The 19237-nt window shown below is 36.7% G+C and overlaps 1 protein-coding gene across 6 annotated transcripts in view; it reads left to right on the top strand.

Moving 5' to 3' along the window:
- The window catches only part of sulf2b (sulfatase 2b), a 140728-nt gene that overhangs the window by 18886 nt on the left and 102605 nt on the right, over window positions 1-19237 (top strand). For all 6 annotated transcript variants that reach the window (XM_052593644.1, XM_052593636.1, XM_052593637.1 and 3 more), the window contains one exon: window positions 5827-5878. The gene's annotated coding sequence lies outside the window, so the exon portion shown is untranslated. The remainder of the gene's footprint in view (window positions 1-5826; window positions 5879-19237) is intronic.

The following is a 19237-nucleotide window of genomic DNA, read 5'->3' as shown; positions in this document are numbered from 1 at the left end:
TGGAGATGGAAAAAACCTACAGAAGAACAAACATCACTCCACCAATCTGGTCTTTATGGCAGTGTGGGCAGACTCAGTTCTGAAGACACATGAAAACCCATTTGGAATTTGCCAAAAAAATAAATAAATAAAAAACACAGAAAGGACCCTCAGACTGTAAGAAACAAGATCCTCTGGTCTGATGAAGTTTAACATAGGCAACAACAAAACAAAGCATGGAAAAAATGAAGGGGTTATTAATACGTTTGCAATATACACACTGCTCAAAAGGTTGGCGTAAGATTTCTGAATACTTTTATTCAATAAGAATAAAAAACTTGAAAGTTTTTTTTTTTTTTTTTTTTGAATAAATGCTGTTTATTTGACCTTTCTGTTCATCAGATTCTTTCACGGTTTCCACAAAAAATTATGACAATAAATGTTTCTTGAGTAGTAAATCAGCACATATGAGTGATCATGTGACACTAATGATGCTGACACTTCAGCTTTGCATCAAAGGAATATATTCAGTTTATAAATATATTCACTGTATTTTTCTCACTGACATGTGTAACAAATTACAGCTTCACTAGTCTGCCACTGCACATAGGCTTAAGAACACTCACATTTTTTTACAGCCTCTGAACACAGGCAGGGGCTCTGGTGTGGTTCACCATTACTTTTTTAAATGGCCCCACGGACCAGCGGCCATCAGCTTGTCTTACCAGGCTCAGCAACTATCTAAATTATTAATCTAAGTCTGGGAGCATGGACGCATCACAGCAAACCCCAGAGGCCTGACAGGTCTACTGTCCAGACAGAGAGACAGAGCATATCAGACATTTTAGCCTGTATCTTTTTTGATAAATATAATATAGGTTGGAGCAGTGCCCCTGTGGTTACTGCTCCAGACACGAAAACCAATGAAAGGGTCGCAAGCTCAGTTCCAGCTCATATCATGTCCCTCTTTTTCCTCCTACCATTTCCTCTCTCCTCTCAACTACCATGTGTCTAAAATCTCTCTGTGACTTAACAGGCAGAGTCTGTGTATGAAGACAAGGAAACTTGTTTCACACTGACTTTGAAGGCACCCTAACACCTCATCTATTCGAAAATAATGTAAAATATAATGCATGTGACCTGTCAGTCCTTTACCTACTAATACTTTACTGTAAAATACTTTACTCAGGTCGTTCTCATGCAGTTGATGGGCTGTTAATCACTTGTAACTTTGTTGTGTGCATTTTCTCCTCTCTTCTCCGAACAAATGAGTCAGTATTTCTTAAGTGTTGTATTAATTTCTGGCTTGTTGAGGAAGCCGGGCAACAGCAGGAATTAATTGCATCTTTGCAATAGTTATGTGAAGCAGCTGCATGCTGCGTGGTGATTAAAAGCGCTTCACACGGAATATGAATAAGAGCATAAATTACACCAAGCGGTGGGCCGCGTAATGAGAAAAAAACGATCACGTTGTACATCAGGGCCAATCCACGATCTCAGAGATTACTGAAGGTCATGGGAGGGAAGGGATTCAGATAAAGAAGATAGCAGCAAAAAAGCAGTCATGTTCTTATGCCAACTGAAGTGAAAACTTTAGCTGAGACTGAATTTATCCTATAGATGCTGTAGATTTACCTTGTTAGTCATAGTAAAAAAAAAAAAAATTAAAATCAGATAAATAAATACAGTGCTTAACTGTTCAATAACTTTGATCTTATTGTACTTTTTTCCATTTACGATGGTTTTGATGTCTCTAGACTGTACCATGTTTGCATGTAGTGTTTTGTTTTGCTTTGCTTTTATGCACTTTGCTTTGTCTTGGTTTGCTTTGCAGTTTGATGTTTTGTTTTCATTTTTGCTTTGCTTTTATGTTATGCTTTGCTTGTTTTGTTTTTGTTTTTGCTTAGTGTTATGTTGTGCTTTTCCTTTTGTTTTTTGTTTTTGTTTAGTTTTTTTGCTTTGCTTTTTATTTAGTTTTCTGCTTAGCTTAGTTTTTCCTTTTTGCTTTGCATTTTTGTTTTTTGTTTTGTATTTTTATTTTTGTTTAGTTTTTTGCTTAGCTTTGCATTTGTTCGTTTGTTTTTTTTTTTGTTGTTGTTTTTTTTAGTTTTCTGCTTTGCTTTGTTTTTCTGATTTGCTTTCCTTTTTGTTTTTCTTTGCTTGTTCTTTTACTCCGCTTTTATGTTTAGTTTTTTTATTTAGTTTTTGCTTAGCTTTTATGTTCTATTTTGTTTTTGCTTTGTTTTTTGTTTTGCTTTGTGTTTTAGAATTAGAATAGCAGATAACAGAATCCACCATGTTTGTGCTTTTTTCCCCCCTGTAATCCAGTTTAAATTCTATCAAAACAGTTAAGAGATCTTCCTCCGGTTATTATATCACATTTCCGTTAGGTGTGATTTTCCCCAAATACACTATTACAGACGTAGGTCACAAAAATAGAGTGGGAGATGAAGAAAAAGAGGAGAGTAATCATGACGCATGGAAAAGGCTGACAGACAGAAAGAGAGGGAGATGAAAGCCGCCTCTGTATCAGTTTTCTCTCACCTATCCATCACCTTGGCGACAGCAGGTCTGTGTTTGGACCTGTTTGCTGTCACTGAAGCTGTAGTGAGGGAAGCAGCCATTTTACATCATTGATTTACATTAGTCAGAGAAGAAAGCTCAAGTATGACTGAAGAGAGTGACTCACACGCACGCACACACACTCCCTTGTGTGCAGCCTTTTAATATTGCATTGGGTGTTTGGTGTCTGCTTTCTACTTGATGGGGTTTAATTTAATCTACGGTGGTTAACTTTCTCTCAGTGTGGGGCTCTTTTCAACATCTGACAAGAGCGAGATAGAAGAGGGAGCAGAGGAGAAGAAAAGACAAAGTAACACAACAGAAGAAAGAAAAGGAAAAGGGGGGTCATGTATGGTGGAAAACCTAAGTGGGAAGAGAGAATGAGTGGTGGATTAGAGGAGAGGATGATGGAGTGACAGAGACAGATGTGTAAAGATGAATAGGAGAGAGGGTCAGTGTGGTCTTATGGCTGAAGGGAAGGATGCTGAATGATGGCTGAGCGTGTGCCTCCCGTCAATGTCACCTTAACATGTCTCACTGCTGCAGAGAAACACACTTACAAAGATTCTCACTAAGTGGTTGACCTGATTGGTTCAGACTGTCAAAAGCTTTTTTCAATGGTGTTCTTTCTTATGAAAACTTTTGACTTTTTATGCTTTACATTTTGCTGTGCTGATACTTCACATTGTGTGGCTTGTTGTTATTATTTTTCTTGGCAATGGGTCATGCTCAAATTAAATGATAAAGCAGAGCCTTAGGGACCTGAATATCTAGTTTTCGAATTCTAGTCAAGGACTACAGGAGGGTCCATGGATAACCTGAGATAACAAAAAAGATTTAGCAAAAAATGTATGTTTAACACAATTGTGATAATATTGCTAAATTTATTTACTTGTTTTAGTGCTGTCAAACGATTAATCGCGATTAATCACATGAAAAATAAATGATTTTGTTTACATAATATATGTGTGAATACTGTGTATATTTATTGTCTGTATGTAAATACAAACAGATGCATGTATATATTTAAGAAAAATTTTGTTTTTCTATTAAATATATAAATGAATATACATGTAAATATTTAAAAAAATATATACTGTATGCATGTGTATTTATATAAACATAATAAATATACACACTACACATATGCTATGTAAACAAAAACTTTTATTTTTAATGTGATTAATGGTGATTAATCGTTTGACAGCACTACTTATTAAGGTAATATTTTGATAATATGCTTTGGCTTCAAAACAGTATACAGTATAACAACAATTTGTATTTATTTATTTATTTATTACAGCTGGCAAAGTGAACATGTTAACATAACTACCAATTTTATCTATACAATATTATTTATTTATTTATTTTCCAGATAATATTTTAATAATGTGATTTGACTTCAGTAGACTTCAAAAGTGTATATAACAATATAAATGATTTTAACAACCTGCTTTTTATAATAATTTTATCTTGAACATATTTATTTATAATTATTTGCATGATGTTCTTTGGCCTCAATTAAGTATTTCACTATAAAAAAGCAAATGTTTGTAATATTAAACAAACTGTTTTCCAAAACAGTATAAATGAGTCTTTATACTGCATGATAAAATATCTGCCTTTATATATTAAATAAAAATATTTTACAAAATGTATTTCAACAGCTTTTATTATGTTCGACATGTTTTCAGCATTATTTATTTACTTATTTTCCATTTAACATTTTAAGAATTTACTTTGGCATCAGTACAGTACATAACCACATTTGTTTTGTTTTTTTCTTATGTGTGTATTTATTTATTTATTTATTTTCCAGATTATATTTTAATAATGTGCTTTGAGTTCAGTAGCCTTCAAAATGTGCATAGCAATTTACATTTTTTTTAACCTGTTTTGTTTTTTTAACCTGTTGCTTATAATAGACTTACTCTTTTTTCCCACATGGATTAAATGGCTTTTTATGCATACAAATATTTAGATGCTTTTATATTTCAGAAAGGGGCCCTTGCAAGGAGAAACCTTTTCCTGACTTCATCTTGTAACCACTCAAAACACTTTAGCCACAAGATCACAACACCCTGAAACACATCCCTCTCGGTAGTTAAATACATCCAATGGATAGTGACAGGAACTTGTTCGAGGATCTTTAGGAATGTGCTCAGGATCAGTTGCATGCCATGCTTGACCATGTTTAATCAACACCATCACCACAGCTCGCCATCCCCGACACCACAGCTCTGACGTCACAGTGCTTTTTCACCCTTTGACCCTGTATTTCGACTCAAAATACATTTTATTTACCAAATTTCACACAGTTCAGAATAGCACACAAACATCTCAACAACTAGCTTCTTGAGGCTGAATAGAACACTATTTCAACCCTGCTTTTGTCTAAGGGTGAATGGTGGGCCACTAATTACCTCTCCTCCTCTTTCAGTCTCAGCTCTTCTGTAATACAGCTTAACATATTCACATCCCACCCTAAAGATGTTGATGAATATGCATGAGCCCCCTCAGCTTAATCCTCATGATTGACAGCTTGACATCTTAATCAGAGTGATTGATGGAGCGCTGATTCCATTCGATCGGATATCTCCTCCCTCCCTCTTTCTCCTCATACATTCCTATAGCCGTTCCCACACTGTCATTAGCCATCACGCTAAATATCTTAACCTCCCTCGCTGAGGTCTCTTTAAGCTTTCATCCTGATTACCAAGTCTAGTTTCTGGCCGCTTCGTCTGAATAAACTTGTCGCGCTCTGTTTTGCGTGCGTGTGTGTGTGTTTGTGTGTGTTTTTGTGGTGTGGTGCTCACTAAGCCCCCCTGCTCTGGTAATTGGGCCTGCTTTCTCTCAGCGGCCTCCGAGCGCAGTAGGAGCTGGCAGTGCGGTGGGAAAAAAAAGAGGCCAGAAAGTCATTCTGCGTGTCCAAATGCACTGCACAAATCCATGACATCAGTATTCTGGTCAGACTTCACTTCAGACACAAAGAAAAGAAGTGTAAAAGGAGGGGAAGGCAAGAGAGAGAATGCGAGACTGAAAAAGGGCGAGAGAGAAGCACATAAAAGTCTTTTGACTAGGAAATAAATGTGGCCTGTTGGTTTTTTTTTTTATTCATTTTTTGACAATTTCTTTAGAAGCAAATAAGTTTCAAGCTCACAAAACAGAGAAATCAGTTGGCGCCATTGAAAGAGGCACCAAATGAAAGTGATATTGAGAGTTGGATGCAAAAAGTTGGGTCTTGTGCAGTAGATGTGACTTTTTCCTTGTTTGCTTGTTTTGCAGAACAAAAAGTCAACTAGAAGAGCCGTGAGCCTGCGGTATTCTGGACCGGCAGGTGAGTGACAGGATGTTGGACAAATGACACAGGCACATGGCCAAGTTGTCATGATGAGAAATTGTCTTATTCAAAAAAGCTGCCCTCTTGTATTAGACCTTGGCAGCTGTATTGAACATGTTGTTCATTCTTTATACCAAAGAGAAACAAAAGTGTATTGTTGAAGATGACTGTGTGCCATTTAAAAGTGCTGTGGTGGGAACACGGTGTAGTGTCAGCATACTACTGCGGTGCTGCTATAAAACGCATTGGCCTTAAGGTGTTGAAGGGTTAGTTCACCAAAACATTTAAATTCGTCCATGTTCTACTCACACTCGAAGGTGTATGTGACTTTCTTTTTTCAGAATAATTAAATCAGAGTTATATTAAATATTCTCCTTGCTCTTCCAAGCCTTTCAGTGGGGGTAAGCGGGGCACGTCCTGATTTTGCCAAGTCCGATGTGTTCCTAGGTCAACATATTTTGTTGACCCTGGAACAACATTTTACTCCAAAAATATATTCTTAACCATATCCCTACACCTAAACCTAACCTTAACCATGAGTAATCCCTAAAATCAGAGGAAATGATAGATGAATGACACTGATGTACAAGCACCAAACACTGATTTTAAGCGTAAACTTCACAAAATCTATAAACTGGTTCTTCAAATCTGATTGGTTAATCACAATGTTGTTCCAGGGTCAACAACGATGTTGTCCCAGGAACATGTCTCACTTGGTAAAATCAGGTTAGGCGTAAGCGGGTGTTTGCTATCAACGGTTCAGAAGACGTGAAATAAAGTGCATGCATCTGTAATAAAATTTCCCTCTTATATATATATATATATTATTACATTAGATACAATATACTGTATCAACCCCAGTGTCACAATAAGTGAATTATATACTGTACTGTTAAAAAAAATTTGGGGTCGGTCAATTATTATTATTTTTATGTTTTTAAAGAAGTCTCTTATGCTCAGCAAAAGTGCAATTATTTGATCAAAATTACAGTTCAATATGAATCATTAAATATGTCAATGTAAAATAACTTTTCTATTTGAATATATCTTAAAATATAATTTATTTCTGTGAATTTTCAACACCATTACTTCATTCTCCAGTGTCACGTGATCCTTCAGAAATCATTCTAATCTACTGATCTGTTGCTCAAGAAACATATTGATATTATTATTAATGTTGAAAAGCAACACAAAAAGAGTTCTGCTGCTTAATGTTTTAGTGGTAACTGTGATAGAAATCTTTTTTTACATCATAAGTGTTTTTACAGTCACTTTTGATCAATGTAATGCTTCTTGCTGATTTTATGTATTTTCAACTGTTACTTAAATGTCCATATATTTTTTATAAGTTTCACCTTATAGCATGATACAGATATATTACCATGTTCATTTGCACTTACTTTGTACTTTACAGAATACTGCTATTGACAGGGTACATGTCCAGAAGCATATTATTTTAGAAAATGTCCACAAAAAAAAAAATCTTGTGTGTGAGAGTGTAGGACAGTATGTTATGATAATACATAGCGCCACCATATATCATAGCCTAGAATCGTAGATGCAAAAGAAAAAAACAGAATTGACTGAATAATACAGTATATGAATGAAATAAAATTAGGACACGGGGTCAGATCTCTGTGGGGTACTACAGAAACACACACACAGGGATGACCTTTTTGTATGGTAGATTGACCCTCACTAAAAACACACAAATGCTTCATTACTTCTGCCTCATAGACACACACACACACACACACACACACAGTTGTTTCTGTGAATTGTGGAATACTCTGAATATTTTCCCAAGGTTGGCTGGTCTGAATCAGTCAAGTGTGTCCAAACTTTGAACCGTTAGTGTGCCGCTATCTGAACAGTACCAGTCGTATGCAGAATACTTACACCCTGGTTTTAAACGTCTTTCTGCCTGACCTGGAGGTCAGTGAACTTTCACCTACGATTGAATCCTAGGCTTTCTGTGAGCGCTTGGATTGATTCTGTTTATTCCTCCCACACGCTCTCTCTCTCCCACACCCACCCAGCAAAAAGATTAGAACGTATTCCACAAAGATGCCTCTGATAAAGATCTCCTCTCTCCAGCTCATACACACCCACACTAGCTCTTGCACAATGTGCATATGGTTTCAATCTTTCCAGCTGTCCCACGGTTGCAGTCATGAGAGGCCAGCAGGAACAGTAGTGTGTGTGTGTGTGTGTGTGTGTGTGTGTGTGTGTGTGTGTGTGTGTGTGTGTGTGTGTGTGTGGTGTCTCCGAACATGAAGAGGAGTAGAAAAAGACATCAGAGGTTAGAGGAGTAGAGGATGGAGGGTATGGGTGAGAAAGAGACACACTCTGTTTAGTCTCCCAAGCAAGGTTTCTGTCTAAGTCTCACTTTCTCCTTCACACACACACTTACAGGCACACACGGTCTCTAGGGACGATATGTGCTCTAGAAAGCAGGCATCCTGATTTCCCAGCAGGCTGTGCTAAAGGAACATCAGGTTCAATCTGCCCCTCACTCTGTTTTGTTTCATTTTGCTTGGTGTGTCTCTGTGAGGTTAGTGTACATTTCTCAGTGCCATGTCTGTAGTGAGTGGCGGCTGGCTTACCAACTTCAAATTAAGTTTAAATGTGCTATAATCCCATTTTAGTCACACTAGGCAGAGTCCCACAGGATGCATCTGAACCTTCTGACCCACAGATAAGTGTTATCAGAGAAGTTATACATTTAATTCACAATAATATGTTTATACTGTGCTGACCTGATATCTATCTATCTATCTATCTATCTATCTATCTATCTATCTATCTATCTATCTATCTATCTATCTATCTATCTATCTATCTATCTATCTGTCGACTGTCTGTCTAGTATCTGTCTGTCTGTCTGTCTCTCTCTCTCTGTATCTCTGTTTGTCTGTCTCTCTCTCTGTCTCTCTGTTTGTTTGTCTGTCTCTCTGTCTATCTGACTGCCATCTGTCTGTCTGTCTGTCCGTCTGTCTGTGTGTGTCTTTCTATCTATCTATCTGTCTGTCTGTCTGTCCGTCCATTTGTCCATCTTTCTGTCTGTCTGTGTGTGTGTGTGTGTGTGTGTGTGTCTGTCTGTCTGTCTATGTGTGTCTGTCTGTCTGTCTATGTGTGTCTGTCCGTCTGTGTCCGTCTGTCTGTCTGTCTGTGTCTGTCTGTCTGTCTGTCTGTCTTTCTGTCTATCTGTCCTTCCGTCCGTCTGTCTGTCTGTCTGTCTGTCTGTCTTTCTGTCTATCTGTCCTTCCGTCCGTCTGTCTGTCTGTCTGTCTGTCCGTCCGTCTGTCCGTCTGTCTGTCTGTCTGTCTGTCTGGCTGGCTGTCTGTCTGTCTGTCCGGCCGTTTGTCCATCTTTCTGTCTGTCCGTCTATCTGTCTGTCTATCTGTCTGTCCATTTGTCCGTCTTTCTTTCCGTCTGTCTTTCTGTCTGTCTGTCTGTCCGTCCGTTTGTCCATCTTTCTGTCTGTCCGTCTGTCTGTCCTTCTGTCTATCTGTCTGTCTGTCCGTCTTTCTTTCTGTCTGTCTTTCTGTCTGTCTTTCTGTCTGTATATCTGTCTTTCTGTCCATCCATTTGTCCGTCTTTCTGTCTGTCTGTCTGTCCGTCCATCCATCCATCCGTCTGTCTGTCTGTCTGTCTGTCCTTCTGTCTATCTGTCTGTCTGTCCGTCCATTTGTCCATCTTTCTGTCTGTCTGTCCTTCTGTCTATCTGTCTGTCTGTTTTCTGTCCGTCTGTCCGTCTGTCTGTCCATTTGTCTGTCTTTCTGTCTATCTGTCCTTCCATCCGTCTGTCTGTCTGTCTGTCTGTCTGACCATTTGTCCATCTTTCTGTCCGTCTGTCTGTCTGTCCATCTGTCTGTCTCTCTTTCTGTCTGTCTTTCTGTCCATCTGTCTGTCTGTCTGTATGTCTGTCTTTCTGTCCATCCGTTTGTCCGTCTTTCTATCTGTCCATCCGTCTGTCTGTATGTCTGTCTGTCTGTCTGTCCAACCGTTTGTCCGTCTTTCTGTTTGTCTGTCTGTCCATCCATCCATCTGTCTCTCTGTCTGTCCGTCTGTTAGTCTGTCTTTATGTCTGTATGTCTTTCTGTCTGTCCATCTTTCTCTCTGTCCATCTTTCTGTCCATCCGTCTGTCTGTCTGTCTGTCTGTCTGTCCATCCGTTTGTCCGTCTTTCTGTCTGTATGTCTTTTTGTTTGTCCATCTGTCTTTCCAATATTTTGTCTGTCTGTCAAATTCACATTCAAAGGAGCTTTATTGACATGACTTGCACAGTATTGCCAAAGCATTGTACATTATATGAATAAGGAATAAACAATTACATAGTACATAAAACAAAATAAGATTGGTAAAATAATTAAGTGAATAAGTATATGTATACTTTCTTTTTTTTTCGACAAACAAGAAATAAGAAAATAAACAAAAATAACTTTGGACAACGGTACATGGAAGATGTGATCTTTTTTTTCACTGGCTGACAGTCTTAGTTTGTGACAGGCTGATACATATCTTGCTGTTGTTGTGATCATTTGTCTGACTGTCTTTCTGTCTGTCCATCTTTCTGTCTTTTGATCTTTTGACTACTTCTCTCTAGACTCAGTAGTATTTTTATTTTGTTTAATTTGATTATGTTACAGCTTTTTATTTTATTTTATTTTTAAATAGTTTGACTACTACTATATAAATGAGTTTCTCTCTAGACATTTATATTTTTATTTTGTTTCATTTTTATTGTTACATCTTTTTATTATTTTTTTTTTAAAAGCGTGACTATAACTGTATAAATGAGTTTATCTCTAGACTAATTTACTTTTAGATTGTTTAATTGTATTATTTTAAAGCTTTTAAGAGTAATGGTATATTAAGCCAAAATTGAACTCTTGTGACTTGCATGAGCATCACAACTCAACATGCACTAATAGCAGTCAACGTTTAACAACGTAATCACACGGTGTCTGTTTTAACTTCAGTAATAAATTGTCATAATAAACATCACATTGTCATTCTGACGGCCCTCTATAAAACGTCTTGTACTGCAAAATGAAAAAAAAAAAAGTTCATATTAAGTTTTAAGAAGGGCTTTAAGACCAAATTAGTCCGAATGGGCCATTTATAGCTGTTTTTGAGCTACCAATACAAATAATTTCCATGTCTGGCACATTTAAACATGTTTCCATGTTGTTTCTTTTTATTTCCTTTTGTTGGTTTGGAAGGTAAAAATAACTTCTTCAGAGACATGAGTCACTGTACTTGTTTTCTTTTGGTGTCAAAGGAACATCCTTCTCTTTTGTAAAAAACAAAAAACAAAATAGTCACAAGGACAGTTCTTGTTGTTTGTCTGCCGTCCACCTCCACATCAGATGTGCCACGGCTCTTTAAAGCTGGTAAATTGCCCGTAGGAGTGAGTTTGAGCTGTCAGTCAAACTCTACACCGCAGTGACTGGCGGATGGACTCATGTTTTCTAATAAGGTCATTCCCCTTTCCTTAATTAGGCACGTGTTCTGTGGATAGCGGTACCCAATCTAACACTCTGAAAAAAAATTATGCACGTGTAATCTTGAAAATCCCAGTAGAGAGCCAGTGCTAATCCATCATTCTATTTGTAAAGGTTATTTTTGGAGAAAACTTCATTAGAAGTAGTACTCCTTTGAGTGTGTGTCAGCAAAAGGCGAGATGTGGGAGGATGTGGGATGAACAGTGTGCACGTTTTTAGGAGAACTTAAATGTGTGTTTTAATAAAGCGACAAAAGCTTTCGGTTTGTGGGTGATTATTTTCTGAAAACAGCACTATTTTTTGTTTGCAGACAAAGCACTGGGCTTCTTTATTTAGATTGAATTCAGTGAGTGTCCTGCAGTTATTTATTGGTGTGTGTGTGTGTGTGTGTGGTTTCCTGTATGTTTGAGTGTGTGAGATGAGAGGAGGGGCCGTGACCCATCCCGCAGTGCTGTTTGTATTTTTCCGTGGTCCGCTGCCATAAGGACGTGTAGAGATTTGTTACCTAGGGTACCATTTATCATAGTAACAGCATTGTGCAGGGGCAACATGGGAGGAAACCAATCATCCATCATATACAGTACATGGCCTGTCTCCACAGCAACGCCACAGCCCGTGACCAGAGGCAGAGAGGCTGCTGGGGGATTGAGTGGATCACTTAGAGTTCACAATTGGACAACCTGTCGTCTATCTCACACGCACAAGTAGCTTAATAAGGGCAAACTATGTGTTATTTTTATTATAAAGCTAATTGTCTAAGCCAATATATATTGTGTATATATTTATTCTTCTAAAAAATTTTTAGAATATTTTGTTTTTTTTCATTACATTTTTTTTGGAGCACAAGACAAAAGATTTTAAATTATATTATAATAATTTCCCAAGCACTCTTTTTCTTTAGTGATGCCAAATTATCAAGAAAATATATTTTTTGTAAAATATATTATATTTTGTTCCCCTTAGTGTCGTCTAAAAAAACTGGTCTGAAAGGTCTCACTATCGCGTTTATTCCCCATTGTTTGGAGCACAATACAAATGGAGATACAATGCATACAACACATTTATAAAATTTGAATTAAATAAATATGAATATTAATTAATAACAAATCTAAATAAAATAAAGAAATGAAATATACCCACACGCTGTAGCTGCAGTTGTTCTGTAACCAGGTGGTTTTCTATTGGATAAGTAAAAAAAGAGTACATTTAAATTTTTTGAAAAAGCTATTTATTACTTAAGCATTTCTGTAACTTTTTAGTATAGGCAACATGAAGAAGCACTTCTTTCTGTCTGTCTCTTCTTCTAAGTGTCTGAGTGATTTATTTTCGAGTATGTAGACTTTGCACAACCCTGCAGCAACTGGGTCTTTGTAAACAATCCACTTGAATCCTCTGAGCCTTGGCTGCAGGTGTGTGTGTTTCTGAGAGAGAGAGAGAGAGAGAGAGAGAGAGAGAGAGAGAGACCCCCTTAAGGGTGTGATAGTGAGCATAGTATTTTTGGCAGTAGTTAAGGCCATTATATCAGCAAGAGTGTGGAAGAGAGGGAGAGAGAGAAAGACGTATCCACCAGGAATAGCAGCCACCCCAGGGGTCTCAGCAAGACTTATTTCCCAGTCACTTAGATCACCCCGCCAGCAACGTCCCCTATTACTAGTTCAGAAGTGAATCTTTTGAAGAACGTGTTCAGGTCATTATTTCCCCAAAATCTAAAGTAAAAAATATTAAATCATATTTTGGATTAAGAAAATTAAGCCTGTTATAAGGAGCATAATATATTTTTGTGACAAAGTGTTTCATTAGAATTCATTCATGTATATATATATATATATATACCATTAGTATATATAAAAACTACCATCAAAATTGTGGGGATGTTATTATCAGACTTTTTTCCTTGTTTTGCTCCCCATGTGCCTTCCTTGCCCTTATTTGGTCCTTCCTGTTCCTGTCCCCATTTAGTTGCAGGTGTTCCTTGTTATTAGTTATCCTCCTCACCTGTCTGCACCTCATTATCTGCCCTATTTGAGTTCTAGCCCATTCTGTTCTTTTTTGTCTGGAATTGTATACTGTATGTCATCCCTTGCTAGGTGTGTTTCCCCTGTTCCGCGGGTGTGATTAAAGCCTATATGTTTGAATTCCTCTTCTTCGTCACTGTGCTCCTCACAGTAGCAAACCATGACAGTTATATTATAAATGAGTTTCTTTGACTTTTTATCAAGAAAAAGCGTCTGACTCCTGCCAGCGTCCCTCTTTTGGATAACCAGTTAGTTCGGATGTCACAAGACACAATTAATATTCATTCCCCAAACACCTGACAATGTCTGTGTTCCGAACTGAAAATAACAAACAAAGAACGAAGGTTGAAATCATTATATAATCTATGTTCAAATGCAGAGTTTTATTTTAAATTCAGTAAATATATCATGTGTAAAGTTTTGTGGGAGTTTTCAAAAAAAAAATGTTTTAATCCAAATATTCCTAAAATACACTGAATTTTCTTTAGGAAACATAATTTATATACTGAATATATCTTTTAGTTACAAAGTAAAATATTATCAAGCATTTTTGGCATTTTTTGTGAGATCCCCTCAGCTGTGTTGTTGCTGTGAGAGAGGGTTGGAAGAGGAGGGTCATTCTGGACTCTGTCTTTAATAAATAAACAATAAAGAAGCCAGAGCTTTTCAATCCCTTTTATATCTCCTGTGACATTCTGATGGATTACACAGCCATCTGCAGCAGAATCTGTGTGTATGAGGGGAGGGAGTTCACCCATTTTACACATACATAAATCCAGACAGGCAGCGCTTTGTTGTGAGGGTTTGTCAGCAGTCCTGGGTTAACGGGAGTGAGAGACAGGTGAGTAGGTTGTGCATACAGAATAAAGATGGACGTCAGATGACTGATGGAATGGAGAGAGATACTTCAGAGAGTAAATGAGTGATTGAGTGTATGAACGTCCTTAATTAAGCTGATCCTTTTAATGAGTCAGATCAAAGGTTCATGTATAATTAAAACAGCCGAGCAATAATGCACCTGCTTCATCGGGAATTATGTGTTCTTGAGTGTGTGGAGAGGAACGAAGTGGACTTTCTGAGTGAATCCCACAAAACATATTTCATCTCAAAATCAAAAATAAATTATATTTTAGTATTCTGGTACCTCATGGTTTACTTAGAGGCTTTTTAAAATCAATGTATTTGTTTAACATTTTTCTCTCACAATTCTGGCCTTTTTGAGTTTAAATCTTACAAGTTGGATTTCATTTTAATTACAAGAAAAAGTCAGAATTGTGCGATAGAAAGTCACAATTACTTGTTTTATTTTATTTTTATTTTTATTGGTGGAAACAAACAACAACAACAACGAAAAAAACAGAACTGCTATGTGTAAACAAAAAAAAAGTCAAAATTTCAAAAAATTCAAAAGTATTTCAAAATTCAGACTGTACATCTCACTATTTAATGACTGTATGTACGTTGTAATTCTCAGAAGAAGAAAAATTAGAGAGAAAAAGTCAAAATTATTGGATAAAAAGTCACTAATTATATTTTGTCGAAACAGCCTTCCATACATTTGAAGCAATTGTATTTTTTAGTTACTACTTTTTTTTTTCTTTCAAAAGATAATACAGTATTTTTCTACTGTATTTCAACACAATATTGCATTACAGTAACAAAAATGTAAAATTATATATTGAGAAACTCAGAGGTGCTGATTTAAGTGCTTATTTATTATATGAATTTATATTGTTCAGTATTGGATTTCGGTATCACTTTAGTATAGGGACCAATCCTCACTAATTAACTAGTTGCTCATTAGCATGCCTATTATTAAAATATTGAGTGTTTATTAGTAAAAAACATAATAATAATAATAAAGCACATATTCTGCGTGACCATATTCTACATCGCTAATCCTACCTAATACCTAATTGTAACATCTACCTTACAAACTATTAATAAGCAACAAATTAGGAGTTTATCGAGGCGAAAGTCATAGTTAATTGTTTGTTAATAACAAGAACTGGATATACGCCATCTAGGAACTGGTGTGAAAAGTCACACTGTCATGTTTATTCCCCAAGGTTTTTCTTTAGGGGCACAACCTTTTCGTTTTATCATCTTGAACTTTAACTCTGAGTGCTTGGTCATGACCTCCATCACCAACAGCATCATCAATCTGCCCTGCATTCAAGCCCCTTCTATAGTTATGCCCCAAACATCAGCAAGATGTTTTACAAACCAGTATGCATCACAGGTTGAACCCTTGTTAATAAATTGCCTTTTAATATGACATCTCTGTTTTCCAATTGATTACTTGCAAAAGCCCCGCTCAGGAAGAGACAAATCATTGATAATTAGGTTAATACATCTGCAGTCCGGTGAGGAGAGAGCCTTTCATCCACGGCTCACTTTGTACACCAGACCAGCTATCAGAAAATAGTGCTCAAGAGTTGACAAGTTTGGAGATGAGGAAATGGCCTTATTTTCTTAAAGAATGTTTAAAAGAAGGGTTTAAGAAGATCAGGGGATTATTATAGGATTATATAAATTGGTGCTGAATGTCATTTGAATGCATTTAATGATATGATAATCTGATATGATTTGGACTTTTTGTGGTTCATTTCAACACAGGGTTGTCGTTTTTTTTTTTTTTTTTTTTTTTTCGTTAAAATATTACAGACGACTGACGCCTGCCTTTGAGTACAAGACAAGTTTTCACACACTAGATTAAAGCATTTTGCAACTGGAATTTGTAGGGGCTTTTAATGAACTCACCCTCTGAAAAAAATTATATACACCAGACGTTTACAGGATTTCATTTATGTTATCTTTATGTTTTTATGTTTGTTATGTTTATGGGATCGGACAGTCACACCATGTTAACTCACTCGACCATGTCTCAGACACTTCAGTACTGTGATTCTGAAATTAAAGAATAAAGTCATCTTATGTTATACTTAACAATGAAACAAATAACATGTTAGAAATAATTGCTTGGTCAAATATTTATCTTACATTTAGCCTATATACTGTATGGCATACAATGCAACTCAAAAGTTTGGGGTCTATCTAATATATATATATTACTATTAATAATTTCAATAAAATAAAATAAAAATTTCAAGTATGTTGATTTGTTGATCAGTACATTTTGAATGAATTATTATCAGTGCTATACAGTGTTAGTATTTTTCTGGATTCGTTGATAAATAGAAAGTTCAATAGTACAGCATTTTACAATGTAAACGTCTTTACTGTCACTCTTTAAATTGATCATTGCTATGAAGTATTCATAAAAAATGGCATTGTGTATATACAGTACTTATTTAAAGACATATTACATATTTCAAGGTTTTCTTTATTGAAATGCTATTAAAGTATGTCCTTACAACACAGATTAAAGTTATATTTCATCCAAATATATATATATATATATATATGTGTGTGTGTGTGTGTGTGTGTGTGTGTGTGTGTGTGCGCGTGTGTGTGTGTGTGTGTGTGTGTGTGTGTGTGTGTATGTTATTGTTGTTATTATTATTATTATTATTGTTATTATTATATATGAATGAATAATTAATAACAAAATTTTCATTTTCAAAGGGAGGACTATCCCTTTAAGAATCTTATAGACACTCCAAACTGACATGCCAACTTAAACAACAGTGCGTTCAACCTGGAGCTCCTGCATAAACCTGCAATTATAGAAGATTAACACCCTTGGATCGGAATCAAGAGTTTACTATAACAATGCCCTGGTATGAAAGCAAATAAAGTGCTAATTCAGAGTTTAGTTATGTTCACAATAAATAAACACAGACACAAACAGGGATGATACCTTCAAAACAGATAACACCCATGTGTTTTTGCCAGTTTCACTCCCCGAGATTTCAGGTTTTGCAAAACTCTTCTTTTGTGTCCCAGTCAACTTACGCTAATTACCTCCAGTACAGTACCTCCAGATAAAAGATAGAAAATATAACTATACCTTCTTAAGCTCTTCCTATTTCTGTCTTACTTGAAATTCCTTGTGTCAGCAAGTCAAGAAGGGGTTTGTTAAATTAAGGCCTGCTAAATGATATTCAAGCTCCAAGAAGAGTTGTCGGAGATGACAGAGTACAGGCAGGGAATGATCAATGATGAATACGGTTTGATGCATGATATTGATTGGACCCAAAGTGAGTGTTGCTGTGATTTAGTCTCAGGTGTAGCTCATCCAGAGTGGGCTTAGAGCTAATATTGATCTCTGAGCTACCTGAAGGCTCCTGCCTGCCTGTCTGTGAAGCAATGGTGCTGAGGAACGGAAGGCCTCTCCATCATAGTCACTGAGGGTTACTTGTAATGCAATGCTTGGATAAAGAACATAGCTATATTAGGGGGATCTTCATTTTTGAGGTTTTTCAAATTTAAGACATTGTATAGTTTGAGGAAAGGTATCTCATGCTGCCCTCTAACCTGTGAAGACTACTGGGGTACGTTCTGATTACTCACCATGCCCTGTCAGTATTTAGTCAAATTAAGTAAGATTACAAATCACAGGGAGTGTATATTAGTCTGAAAGAAAAACACATTTAAGGTTAAAATAAATGAAATTTAGTAGAAGGTGCATTTTTATTTAGCTGAATTTGTTTTCAGATGTGCCTTTTCACAGATGTTTAAGGTTTGGAGACTAAATAAAGTGGTCATTTATCATTGAGTTTGAGTGAACTGATGTAAAAAGCAACAAGACAGACTCAGCATTTTGATGCAATAAAGGCTGGAGCTGTTATTTATGGCACCCACCACCACTTACTTTGAGGGCAGAGCATGACTGATCTTCTCAATTTTGGCGGAGGTGCTGATGCTATAAACATCCTGTAAACCACCCCAGATTGAAATATAGAAATGACTTATATTGTGGATAATGCTGTGGAGTATGTAACTTTGTTCACCTCAGAAGGGATTGTGAGAAGAAAAGTTTGAAGTAGGGAGTGTGTTCATATCCGCAAAAGTTGATCCGCTAACCTTGAGTTTATGGAGTTTATACCTAATTCAGTCAAGCTGCATCTAATTCTTGAAATGAGCAATATTCAGTTACACTTTATTTTAAGGTGTCACAGTGTAATCAAACAATTAATTACTAAAGCCCCTTTCACACTGCACGTCGGACCCGCAATATTCCCGTAACATTGCCTGGTCGCCTTCTGTGTGAAAGCAACCACGTCCCGGAATTGATTACTGAATTGAACCCGGGTCGGGGACCTAGTAACATTGCGGTAATCGATCCGGAACGAGTGCTGTGTGAACAAAAGCCAGATCTAATTCCGTATCGAAGTGATGACGTTATCGCGCGACTCTTTTACCGGCTGTTTTGAAGGAAGATCAACATTCGCGACGAAAACATATGTGCAAACTGTAATGAAGCAGAGATCAGTTAGTTCCTCACTTTCCGCGCTGACGCCGAGATCATTTGCTTGATTCAGTTAAAGTATAACGTGCCAAGCGTTGTCGACTCGTACATTACACATCACACGCTGATGTCACGTGTCGTTACGGGATCTTCAAGGGTTGTGTGTGAAAGCACGCACATATACCGGGTCATCACTGGCAGTGTGAAAGTGCCAAATCTAGCGACCAGGGAACAATTACAGGAACACTTTACCCCTGTATTTGCCGGAATGGCAGTGTGAAAGGGGCTTAAGTAATTAATTAAAATGTAAATGGTTAGGGTTTGGTTTAAGATTGCTGTTATTACTATAGAAGTTCTCATTGAAATACTTCTTAATTAAAAGCAAAGATCTCTTAGTATTTATCAGAACGGTTAACCAATAATTGTTGGTATTCAAATGCATAGGGATGAATATTTAT

The sequence above is a fragment of the Carassius gibelio genome, chromosome B23 (assembly GCF_023724105.1).
Source record: "Carassius gibelio isolate Cgi1373 ecotype wild population from Czech Republic chromosome B23, carGib1.2-hapl.c, whole genome shotgun sequence".
Lineage (NCBI taxonomy): Eukaryota > Metazoa > Chordata > Actinopteri > Cypriniformes > Cyprinidae > Carassius > Carassius gibelio.
This window is presented reverse-complemented; position numbering and strand designations above follow the sequence as displayed.